The following is a 13,443-nucleotide window of genomic DNA, read 5'->3' as shown; positions in this document are numbered from 1 at the left end:
CCCCTAAGCTGGGGACTCTTGACACGCAGGAGTCCCACCAGCCCAGGGAAATCTAACTGGGTGCCAGGCAGTCTCACCACATGGGTAATGGAAAGGCGATGCTGGCTTCCTCCTGCCTCTCCTGCACCCGTAGATGGGTGAGCATTGCCAAAGTTGCTTGTGACTCTTGGCTGTAGATCACTTGGCTCGTGGGTCAATGCAGAAGGCATCTATCTGTTTTTCTGGAGTGCCACAAAGACAACCAATTGGACTATCTAGAGGAAATAAATGTTATCATAAGGTTTACAAAGGTGAACCTACAGAAGGGTCATTAATGGCGGAGCGGCCGAGCTACTGACGGCACCAGCCCGAACACCCAGTTACCTCTCAGATGGAATCCAGAGACGGGGCCTTGGCCCACCCCTTGTGCAGCAGCTGGTGGAGTGTTCTGCAGCTGCAGTGTGCTTGGGGAATGAGAGGACCCACCAACATTCAAAGGGCAGTGGTGGTCAACCTCAAATCCTCCAGCAGGGGCACGATGCGATGGACAGCCCTCCCGAAATGGAACCCCTGCTCAACCAGCATGAACCCAGTACCTCACTGGGCTAGAATCACCTAAAGACTCTTCTGCCCAAGCCGTCCTATACCCAATCCCAGCAGTGGCGACTGGTAACATTTGACAGTGGTGAGGCGTAAAGGTTTGGTATGGTATTTATGTAGTGAGAGATGAGGGCAAGCTTAATGGACAAACGTGGGGTCCAGGTTGGATCCAACTCCAGAAAAAAAAAGTTAAAAAAAGATCTGCACATATTCAACCACCTCTCTTTCCTCTTCAGCACCCTCTTTTCACTTTCACCTGAATGCACTTCCTTACACCTTATTTCACCACGTCCAACTATACGCTGCATTCACTCTCATTTAAGCACCTTGAGACCCTCACAGGTGAGTAGCACACTTTATAAACCCCTGATTGATTGATTGAATATATTTACTGTAAATATTTTGCCATCCGCACACCTCTTTCACACACATTTTCACAAAATTACAATTATAACTGGAATGCATGACCATTGTTCTGTGTGCCCTGCAGAGAGGCCAACCCACTGATAGGCACTTTGATTTGGTTTCAGCATTAGCCTCAGAGCTCTCAAACAAAGCCCCTCGAACACCTGCGCAGCTCAAAGTATGCATGGAAAAAAATACAGAAAGACACACAACATGATTAAATAACTAACCCCATGAGGAAGGCAAGATTAAGTAAAACTTGAAATAAGAGAGGAACTACATCACTGACATGCATTGCCTTAACGTTTTTAACACTCGTAAATAAATAAATCCATGTATTTGGCATTAATGTTGTTAAGGGCATGAAGTTTGGGCCAGTTTTAATGTCATACAGCAATTGAAAGCACATATTTCTGCTTGTCCTTGACTCAGACATTTGTATCAACTTCACAAGGAACTAGAACCCTGACCTGGTAATTTTTTGCATTCATTTCACGGGGGACCAAATGCTGCAGCTCCACTGCTAACAGGGCTATTGATGTGCAGCCAGGGCCGGGGTGTCAAAGTGGGGAAGGTTAGCATGGCAAGGGGTCCTAGAACAATATACATAGCAGAAGATTTGCATTTTAACAATCACCACTACAGAGGATAAGGCACCAAAACACACGTGCATGGTGCCTGTCTCCACCCCTATGTGTGACGAATGGGAAAGGGTGGGATCTATGCCTATGAATGATGGACAGTTGCTCTCATGTAAGAGATGAGACTCCAACGTCCCAAACCATGACGCTGAAGTAGTCACTAGCCTATAGACAATACTGCCATAGACTACAATCACAATGATTCATTTTCAAGGGCTTTAGAACAGTAAGCCCTGCATAGTTCAGAAAGTTGATTTAATAACTATTTTCCATCTCCTGATTCAGAGCGAGGCAGGGCAGTCAGCCTGGGAGAGACAGCCCAGACGTTGACATCGAGGTGTTTAGAGATATGCTCGTCTCTATGAATAAATAGATCTATTTAATATTTGTACAGGAATGTGAAGGAAATATTTTTAGCGGGATGCAGCCCCAGAGACCTAATGGAGAAGAGGCCCCTGAATCCCAGCCTTCCAAAGTTTTGAGCAACCAAGGAGCAGCCCATTTTGGACGGCAGGGCAGCCTGATTGAGAAGGATGAGGGACCACAACTTAACGCCACTTCTTCTTGGTGGAGAAGCTGTGCCTCTCAAACCAGTGCAAACTGCTTCAAGGGGCAGGAAGCGAAGCCACCACAAGCCACTCAAGCTTATATGCATGAACACCCAGTAGGAAGCAGGGGAGTTGCTTAAAAGGCATGGGGGTGGCTCTTCTCCCTTTAGTGCCCTCTACCAAGGAGGGTAGGGCACAGACCAAAGGCATGGTTCGCCGCTTACGCTGGGAACTCTTGACATGTGGGAGTTGAGCCTTAGCTCGCACCAGCCTTGATGAGTGGCAGACGGCTGACGTGCAGATGGAGCGATCCTCCCTCATTGCTGAGATAATTATTCCCAGTAATAAACTAGCTCACTGGACTCCCTCCTACTGGCCCCCGAGTTAGGTGTGGCCCCTACTCCTAAACCAGTGATAAAGAGTCGGGCCTTCATATGGACTCAGATCTCTCTGAGTGCCCAAATAAGCTCAGTTGCATCTGCTTGCTTTGTCCAACTACTCAAGATGAGTAAGATTAGACATTTTTCAGTAAGAGGCCAGTATCAAAATTGCAATAGCCCTTATTCTATCTAAAATCTACTACGGTAATGCCCTTTACTTACGCCTCCCACTATACCAGTGACATTGTCTTCAGATGATGCAGAACGAAGCAGCGAGAATCATCTACCTTAAGGACAGATGCTGCCACATTACCCCCTTCCTTAAAGAGCTCCTCTGGCTCCCAGTGGAGCAGCGAGCTATATTTAAAACTGGCTGCATTCTTTTTAAAGCTACTCAAGAAACTGGCCCCAGATTCATTGCCTCGCTAATCAGTAAGCACTCACCCCAGAGCACTCTGCGATCTAAGCAATGGAATCTTCTGATGGTGCCTAGAATCTGACGTAAACACATTGGAGGGACCCGGTTATGGAGAAGTGTGGCTCAATGGTTAGAGCGGCAGACTCTGATGCAGAGGTCTGGCCCGGGACCAGGGTTCAATTCCCGACGCGGCAGGGTATTGGGCTCATTGTCTGCAGACTCGATAATTCTCGCCTCAGCGCCTACTGTAATCATGGGGTCCCACGCTGCAACTCTGGGCAATAGCCTGCTTAATCTCCGCAATGGCCCCTACAACACTAGGATGCCTGGCTTTACCTTGGGGGCCCCCAGGAGGGGCATCTCACAGGGAGAGCCAGGAAGGGTTCCACAGCGTTATACAGCGCCGGGACGCCCCGGTGATGGGCAGCTGTGCGCTTTACAAGTATACTACATTTGCATTTACATTTATCATTTCTGGGTCTGAAGCTCTGGAACGCACTTCCTACTTCCCTTAGGCTTGAGGTGGATTACCTGCAGTTCAGAAAACAACGTAAGACCTGGCTGTTCACCTTGGCCTACAACTAGATGTTCCTCTGCTTAACTCTTTCCTACTCCGACTCCCCAGCGCCAAGGAACCTGTTGTTGTACATGAGCTATATAAATACCCATGTAACATAACATAACATCACATAACATTGCTGTATTCCTGGGCTGGGGTTTGAAGACCCAAGTGGTTCTGCCTGAGTGCCCGGGAGAGCTGGCGTTAGACTTCCAACCTCCGCTCTCGTGGGAGTCGCTATTTACCTTGCGGCTAAAGGGTGAGGTTCCATTGCCGATTGCTTCTAAATACTCTATGGATAGAAAAGGTTGACCTCCTGAGGGGAAAGCTTTATTGAGTGATAGGCTGTCTCACCTCGTGGATGGTGGCTGGGTGGTGTGGTCTTCCTCCCTTCTTTTCTGCACCCGCAGCTGGATAAACGCTGCAAACGTTGCCTGTGATTCCTAGCAGTGGATCTGTTTGTTCACGCATCAATGAATAAGAAAGCCAGCTGCAAAAATTTGCGTGAATTGCAGGACACATTTATCATTGACACTTTGAACACACCTTGCCCCTGTGTGTTCCTCCCAGGGCTACCCTTGTCTGAAGGTCACTTCAACATCAATTGCCATGGGTCTCTCTGAGAGCACAGCTGAAGCTGTCCCAGAGGGGTCCTCCACCTTCAGCCTACCCAATGTAAGACCATGATGGCTTGTCATAGGACCCCCTCCGGGCCCGGTGCAGAGGAACATCACAAGCATGCTTGGCTTGGCATCTGGTCCACCCCAGGTGTGGAAGAAATTACTATTTTCAATAAGAAACAAGTTACTTACCTGTAACTTTAGTTCTCCAGTATTGGTAACTTTCATAGATTCCCATTGCTTGTATCATTCCCCGTCGTCGGAATGGGAGCCTCTGTAATATATATATATATATATATATATATATATATATATATATATATATATATATATATATATATATATATATATATATATATATATATATATACCTAGGTAAATACATCCTAATAGGTACAAAAAAGTAAAAAATAGGCCTAGGCCTCATAATATTTTGTATCCTATAGGTGTCCTTATGTAAAAAGACCCAAACTCACATTAGCATCCAATCAGATTAGCCTCACCCTGTGGAACCTTCCTGAGAAAGCTTAGAGCCTCAGATTTTCGTAGCCGTTGCCTTGCCACAGAGTCACCTAGACCAGAAGTGAGTTTTCCAGGGGAGGTGGGTGGGCGCATGGGAATCTATGAAAGTTACCAATACTGGAGAACTAAAGTTACAGGTAAGTAACTTGTTTCTTACTCCAGTATTGGAACTTTCATAGATTCCCATTGCTTGTATCAGAGTAGATAGCAGTTAGCATGCCTCAAACATTTCGTTCATAGTTACAAATCTAATATCAACCAATGATATAACACATCATAATAATCATAAATCAGTAACCATAGCATAATCAACGAAATGTGAGAAAAAACAGGAAGGAGGGAAGAGAGGAAAGCTCACCTCCTACTGGAAGAGATTTCTCAGGACTGCTTGACCAACAGCCGAATCCCCCTTTGCAGCCGCGTCCAGGCAGTAGTGTTTCGTGAATGAGTGAGTACTGCTCCAGGTGGCCGCTCTGCAAATATCCTTTATCGATACTCCTGCAAACAGTGCTGTAGACGATGAGATCGATCTTGTGGAGTGCGCCTTCACCTGTCATTTCAACGGCTTGCCTGCCGCCTGGTGGCAGAAACGGATCGCACTCGATATCCATCTGGAAATTCCCTGCTTTGACAAAGGAAAACCTTTCCTTGGGGCTCCAAAAGCCACAAACAGCTGGGGCATCTTCCGAAATCCAGCTATGCGTTGAAGATAGAATTTCAAACATCTCTGAACGTCCAGAGAATGAAGTGTCCTCTCAGCCTGGGTTGAAGGCCGAGGAAAAAAGGAATTCAGAACCACCGGTTCATTAAGATGAAAGTCTGTCGGTACCTTCGGAATGAACTTGGGGTTCATTCGGAGGATCAAGGTATCATTTTTGAACTGCAAGTAAGGTTCCTTGATAGTTAAAGCCTGAAGTTCTCCCACTCTCCTTGCCGAGGTGAGTGCCAGAAGAAGTGCCACTTTCCATGACAGGAACTTCAAGTCCGCCTTATGTATTGGCTCAAATGGCGATCTCATCAGTTGAGCCAGGACCACATTCAGATGCCAAACCGGAGGTGGAGGCCGAACTGGCGGAAATACTCTAAACAGTCCTTTTAGGAATTGCTTTATCACTCTTGCTGATAACAGAGAAGGACCAGATCTTGTTCTTCTATACCTGGAAATAGCCGCCAAGTGGACCTTGATGGAAGCATGAGCCAGACCTGCCTGTGCCAAAGATAGAATGTATGGTAAGAGTTGATGCGGAGCTGGTGAGAATGGATGCACTCCTTCTCTCTGGCACCATAAATAAAACCTCTTCCATTTCGCTCTATATGTTTTATTAGCGCTAGGAGCTCGTGCTTGTGCTAAGATGTTCCTGCATTCCTCCGGAATGTCTAGATCCTTAAACTCTCTGTGTTCAGGAGCCATGCTGTCAATTGAAGCGAGCTCGGGTTCGGGTGGAGAACCTGGCCGTTGGACATTGATAGAAGAGTCTGGTTGGAGTGAAGATGAATGGGCTGTTCCTCCGACAGAAGAAGCAACTCTGTGAACCAGAACTGGCGAGCCCAGGCGGGCACTATCAGTATCATCCTGCACTTGTCCATCTTGAGCTTCTTGAGGACTCGAGGAATCAGGGGAAATGGCGTAAAGGCGTAAACAAATGCGCCGGACCAAGACATCAAAAGGGCATTCCCCAGCGATCCTCGATGGTGTTCCCAGCATTTCTTGTTCATCGGAGTGGCAAACAGGTCGATCGCTGGGGTCCCCCAGCGGGAGAAGATTTCCTTGACCACTGCGTTGTCCAATTCCCACTCGTGTGAGACTGCCCTCAGGCGGCTTAGCGTATCCGCTTTCGTGTTGCATACTCCTGGAAGGTGTTCCGCCACGAGCATGATGTTCTGTGAGATTGCCCATTCCCATAACAGCTGGGCTTCCTGAGAAAGCAGTGGCGATCTTGTGCCTCCCTGCTTGTTGACGTAATGCATTGCGGTGGTGTTGTCCGTACGCACTAGGATGGCAGAATTTGAAATCCTTGGAAGGAAAGCCAACATTGCCAATCGAATAGCTCTTAGCTCCAGAACATTGATATGCAAGCGACGTTCTTTTGGCGTCCAGTGTCCAGTGACTTGGAGATCTTGCATGACCGCTCCCCAACCCTGAAGGGAGGCGTCTGTTGTAATGACGCGAGGAGCCGGCGCCGCTCTGAAACTGAGACCCACCGAGAGGTGAGATTTTTTCATCCACCATGAAACCATCTGTTTCATCTGCTGGGTGACAGTTACCCTGTCGTCGAAAGACCCTTCCACCTGCTTCCACTGAAGGTCTAGTTCTTCTTGCAAGGGGCGCATTCCCAGCCTGCAGTGCGGAATCAATTGAATACAGGATGAAATCGACCCTAGAAGAGATTTGTACATCCTGACTGTCATCCAACTTTTCTTTTGCAATCGAGCGGCTGAAGACATGAGTTTCATTTGTCTCTATTCCGATGGGAAGGCTTTGCACACCTGAGTATCAAGTATTGCTCCCAGGAACTTCACCGAACCCGCCGGTATAAGAACCGATTTTTCTCTGTTGAGTTGTAAACCCAGATGAATGAAGAGACTTAAACATGTTTCCACTGCTTCTGTTGCCGCTTGGAAACTTGGTGCCTTCAGCAGCCAGTCGTCTAAGTACGGGAATACTTCCAGCGATTGTCTTCTCAGAAAAGCTGCTACCGGGGCCAGCACCTTTGTGAATATCCGGGGTGCGGATTTTAATCCAAATGGGAGCACCATGAACTGGAAGTGACTCTTGCCTACTGTGAAGCGAAGGAAACGTCTGTGAGCTGGGTGGATCTGGATATGAAAATAGGCATCTTCCAGGACTAATGTAGCCATGAAGTCGCCTGGATTCAAGAGGCGCAATATGTCCTGGAGCGAAATCATCCGAAACGACAGTTTTATGAGATAGGTGTTGAGCTCCCTTAAATCCAGGATCGGACGCCACTTTTCCTTTGTTTTGCGGATCAGAAAAAATCTTGAATAGAAACCTTCTCCTCTTTGCGATAGGGGAACACGCTGGATCGCCCCTTTCCGAAGCATTTGTTGAACTTCCAATTGCAGAAGGTTTCGATGTTTTGAAGTAGTGGCGTGGGGAGCTCTTGTAGGTGGAAATTCCTGGAATTCTAACGTATGCCCATGTCGGATGATGTTCAATACCCACTGATCCGATGTTATTACTTCCCAGCTGCTCAGATGTTGAGTTATCCTGCCGCCCACTGGAGACCCATGGAGAGGAGGAACAGTTGGCAGAGTCAGGAGGCCGCTATTGACGCTTGCCAGCGTCCTTGCCTTGACGCCCTTGACGTCCACGAGAGTTCTGACGAGAGAACGACTGGGATTGTGACTGCCGCTGATAATACTGATTGCCGTACTGAGGTCTGTACGACTGCGACTGCTGCGAGTACCGTTGCTGTTGATAGCCACCTCTTGGCGAAGTGAAGCCTCTTCCTCTTGCCCCACGGAATGGTGTTTTCCTATATTGTAGGGTACCAAGAGCCCTAGCCGTCTCTGTGTCCTCTTTTATTCCTTGCAGGGTGTCATCGACATGTTTTCCAAATAACATGTCCCTATCAAAGGGTAAGTCCAGAATCTTATTTTGAAAATCTGGTCGGAAGTAAGTAGCTCGTAGCCAACCCTGCCGTCTAAGAACAGCTGCGCTACCCAGAGCACGGAAAGAAGTGGTTGCGATGTCCATCGCGCAGTCAATCATTTCTGAAGAAGAACGTTGCCCCTCTTCCAGACGTTTTTGTGCTTCGGCCTTAGGGTCATCCGCCAGTAGGTCTACATAGCTGCAACATCACTCCACATCTGGCGGTCGTACCTCGCTAGAATCGCCAAGGCATTGGCCGCCCGGACCAGCAAGCTAGCCATTGATGAAAAACGCTTCCCAGCGTTGTCTAACCTTCTACCCTCCTTGTCTGGTGGAGTTGTGAGGGTGGCCGAAGGATTCCGCGATTTTTTCTGCGCTGCCTGTGATATGACTTAGTCTGGTCTTGGTTGTCCAATCAAGCAGGCGGGAATGTCATCAGGAGCTTTATACTTCTTCTCTAGGCGCGGTAGGGTTGGAATGACCGTCGCCGGGGCCTGCATCACCTTCTTTCCCTCTTCCCATATATGTTCTACAATGGGAATTGAACGCACTGCCTTACGGTAAGCCTCTTTAAAATCATATAAAAAACAATCCGTAGATGTTGAAGGCATGGCTAGTTTAAAGCATGCCGTGGCTCTCTCCATTAAGCTGAAGAAACCTCCCACATCCGCCGGAGGTGAATCTATCGGGTCAGGCACCGGAGAAGCCGAATCCGGAATAATATACTGGTTCCATTCACTATCCGGGTTCTGATCCTGGTTGTCAACTGCTCCATCCTCATCCGAGGTGTCATCCCAGTCTGGTGTCTGCCAAGGATATTCCCCCTCTTCTTCCACATGTGACGGCGGCACAGACTGAGTTGCCACCACCCTTGTCTGCTTCTATATTCTTCCAGCATTGCTCTTAAGCCTGTCAAAAGACTCATAGGCATAGTAACCGTGCCCTGCTGTACCTGGGCTTCCTGGTATGCGACTTGATTTTGCTGTTTTTGCTGATAATAATACTCATTTTCTTCGTCAGAATCATGGTATTTAAGATGCAACTGTGATGGACTATATGCATCTCCATACATCTCATTCTCCTTCTCTGAGTAGTCCTGTTCGTCCAATAACAGGACTGGGGGTAATGGAGTCACCTTTCTAGGTGATGTCCTATCCGGAGTTATCCTCCTTTTCCTCGTGCTTTCCCTTGCACCTGCCGTCGACGGCGTCATAAATGAGTCCACCATATCTATAGGCTGTACTGCCATCGTCGACGGGGCTGTCGACGAGATTATTGTCACCGTCGACGGGCTTGTCATCGTCAACGGGCTCGTCATCGTCGACGGAACTGTCATCAGCGACGGGCTCGTCCTCGTCCACGAGATTGTCGTCGTCGACGAGATTGCCACCGTCGACGGGATTGTCATCGTCGACGGAATTGTCTTCGTCGACGAGGTGGTAACCGTCGACGTAGTTAACGTCGTCGACGCTGTCGTCGCCCCAGTCTTCGTCGACGGCATCGTCGTTGAAGTCCTCGTTGACACCTTCGTCGTCGTCGTCTTCGTCGTCGCGGGATGGCTAGTCGACGGATGAGGAGACAAAGTCACTGAAGAGGCTTTAGAGCCTTTTTTAACCACTGTTGAAGCTTCTACAGTTGGTTTCTTGAAGGACTTAGAAACTTTATCCTGATGTGAAGGCACGGCCGAGCCCTCATCAAGTTTTGCCTTCTGCACCTGAGGTGCTTGCCTTTCCCTCTCCTTTACACTTCTGTGAGGAGATTCGCCAGGCTTGGGCTTGCCAGGTCTATCAGAGGTCCCACGCACAGCCTTTGAGGGGGGTTCAGATGATACCTCCACAGATGATCTACCCCTCTTTAGAGACGTTTTAGAAGACGTTGACCTGGCATCCTCCTCATCACTTGATACCACTCCATCCTTCTTTTCCAACTTCCTGAGCCAAATAAGTAATCTTCCCTCACAATCACGAAGGGTCTTAACAGACATCACCCTGCATATTTTACAATCATCTGCCTTATGGTCAGGGTATAAACAATATATACAGTCCTTGTGTTTGTCCTCAACATAAAGCCGTTTTTTACCACAAGTGGCACAAGGCCTGAATAGGCTCTTCTTTTCCTTATCAGCCATTGTTAAATTCTGAACAAATCCTGTCAGAAAACAGTTTAAATAATACCTCAAAGTAGAAGTTAGAGAAGAGCTCTAAGGAGACTCCCTGTCACCAACGATGCGGTAGAAAATCTGAGGCTCTGAGCTTTCTTAGGAAGGTTCCACAGGGTGAGGCTAATCTGATTGGTTGCTAATGTGAGTTTGGTTCTTTTTACATAAGGACACCTATAGGCTACAAAATATTATGAGGCCTAGGCCTATTTTTACTTTTTTGTACCTATTAGGGTGTATTTACCTAGGTATATATATATATATATATATAATTACCGAGGATCCCATTCCGACGACGGGGAATGATACAAGCAATGGGAATCTATGAAAGTTCCAATACTGGAGTAACAACTATTATTATATTATTATTTAAATTAATTATGGGTCAGAGTTAAATAAAAAACATGTACTGTTTATATTTTACATTAATTTACATTTATGTATCTTTTTAACTATTTTAAATAATTTACTTTACCATGGTAACTAATTGGGTTTAATTTTAAGTCCCTGCCTCAATTATTTTCTTTGAGAGGGTGTTACAGTGCCAGTGGTTGGAAATACACGGTGTTGAACTGACTAATGATTTTTCAAGTAGGAACTTACACTCTGAGTTTGTGAATAGCGAAATTATCTTTGTGAATCATGTACCCCAGAGACCAGTAGTCTAACAGACACAAGACAATATTACTTTTGTAGTTTGACCTTTAGTGCCAAAAATTATTGATGAAAACATGGTACCCTTTACTTTTTAGTAGTTTCTGAAAACAGCTATTAGTTTTTTAAAGAAAACCATATAAATATTTCTCAAACACAACACTACACATATCTTAGTAATGAAGAGCTGAACAGCCTGAAAAGATTACAATACAAATGTTTTTAAAAAAGCATTGTGACACTTTAAAAATCCAAAGGCTTTCAGATCCCATGTTGCCTTGTATTGGCAGCTGCCTCACAAAGTCCGTTCTTTTTTTCCGGCTTGTGCCGCAGGATCAGCTCATCAAATGGTTGAGAGAGGGATTGGTGTGATGGGCAATTCAGCCTGACCCACTACACAATCACCCCACGGCCACCCGGGGTCCATGCAGGCCGTTCTAGTCTGCCTGATGCAAGGGCTGCACTGCTTCTCTGCAGCGCTTCCTATCGCTTGCGGACCTTTCGCAGCCGCTGCTGTCATCACCGCAAAGGATCGTTGAGCTGGGTGGAGTTCCTCAGCAAGAGGCCCTGGCCCAATTGGCCTGCACATCTGGCAGCAGCAGCAAGCAGGGGATGACCTTCTTTCTTAACTCTGATGCCGGAAAACCCCCAAAGGCTGAAGGATAAATGTGTGGCGAAAACAAATAATGGCACTCTTGGCTCCAGGTTCACAATATCATGAAGGATTAACGCGGTAGGGCCAGGAACCAATCAACTCATGCCCTCAAGCTTAGATAGCTATTCTGGGAAGTCCCAGACTGGGGGGGGGTGTTGGCCCAGGGGGTCACACAGTCTACTAGACGCAAGGGAAACCATAACTATAACAAAGTGGTGGGGGATGGTCCATCCTGGCATATGGTCATGCTCCTACCCCAAATGAGGCAATACAGTCTGCCTACCCCACTTTGGAAGCAGAGTGGGAGGATTTATTTACAGGGAAAACGGTATTCCACCCTGTAATAGGACAATGCCTCACCACAAAAGGGGGCAATACAGTCTTTCTGCCCCCTGGAAGGCAATCTGTGTCGCTTGGGGGTGGGGGGGGGCAGAAAGCGCATTAGAAACTAGGCAAATGAGAAAAAGCACAGCGTAGGGCCATGTTACCAACCAATAAGGGGGCAATACAGAATTTCTGCACTCCCAGGAGGGATTTTTGAGGGTTTACACACAATCTGACTCCATCGGGATGGGGGCAGCAATCCCACTTAACGCCAGGGATTTAATTACCCAAAAATAAACTAAGTGGTGGGTTGGGCCTCACCCCAAAGGAAGCAATAAAATCTTTCTGCCCCTCTTGAGAAGCAGATATGGGGATTTGCTAGGATGGCAAAAAGGCTACTGGACACCAAAAAAACTATTGAGAAAAAGTGGTGGGGGCACCCACCCTGGCATTGGGCTATAACTCTACCCCAAAAGTGGAACAGCGTCTTTCTGTCCCAGGAGGGATTGATGGAGGATTTGTGTGTGGGGCAGGGTTGGAGGGGTATTGAAGAAAACATACTAAAAACTAGGAATTTCAAAATGGCATACAAACAGAAAAATAGGGGTGGCCCACCTTTGAATCAGGCCCTAACCCCCACTCCTGACGGAGCAAGAGAACCTTTCTGCTTTAATGGAAGCAGATAGGTGTGGCCCAATTGGGGAGAAAGCCCCAATTCCGCGTCTTAGGGGTCAGTAAGCTCACTAGACACCACATATTGAACATTTTGGTAAAACAAAGGGGTGGGGACATCCTACTTTGGCACTTGGCCATGCCCCCCACCCCCGAAGAGGCAATAAAGACGTTCTGCTTCCCTGTACTCCAGTTAGGGGTTTTGCCCCCAATTTGCCCTTCAGGGGAGAGAGCCCACTAGGTATCAGAGATTTCAAAACTGTAGGAGAGTAGGATCTGCTTTCATGGTTACCCTACTTTATACCTGGTGTCAGTATGTTTTCTACTTAGTGTGCTGGGTTGCTGCTAATCAAGACCTCAGCTTCTTTGTGCTCTCCCCTAAATTGCTTCTGGTAAGTACTTTGGTAGCTCCACAATGGGCTACTTGTGTACCCTTATAAGTCCCTAGTATATGGTACTAAGGTACCAAGGGCATAGGTGCACCAGGGGTCTCCCATCTGCTGCAGCATGTATTGTGCAACCCATGGGAATACATTTAAACTGTGACTACAAGCCTGTCATTGCAGCCTGTGTGAGATGGTGCTTGAACCCTTCACCACAGAAATAAGTTTCCTTATATCTGAGGTGACTGCACTTCAAACCTATGTCAACCCAGACTGCAGGCTCTTCAGTCATGAGGGCAGGGTGCTTGGTTA

General features: G+C 47.3%; 1 protein-coding gene and 1 pseudogene across 1 annotated transcript in view; one reads left to right on the top strand and one right to left on the bottom strand.

Moving 5' to 3' along the window:
• Window positions 1–13,443, bottom strand: part of C10H10orf67 (chromosome 10 C10orf67 homolog) — a 2,378,031-nt gene that overhangs the window by 2,224,067 nt on the left and 140,521 nt on the right. The gene's annotated exons all lie outside the window — the stretch shown is intronic.
• On the top strand, window positions 3,969–4,122 carry LOC147688765 (5.8S ribosomal RNA; annotated as a pseudogene).

This window comes from Lissotriton vulgaris, chromosome 10 (genome assembly GCF_964263255.1).
Source record: "Lissotriton vulgaris chromosome 10, aLisVul1.2, whole genome shotgun sequence".
Lineage (NCBI taxonomy): Eukaryota > Metazoa > Chordata > Amphibia > Caudata > Salamandridae > Lissotriton > Lissotriton vulgaris.
This window is presented reverse-complemented; position numbering and strand designations above follow the sequence as displayed.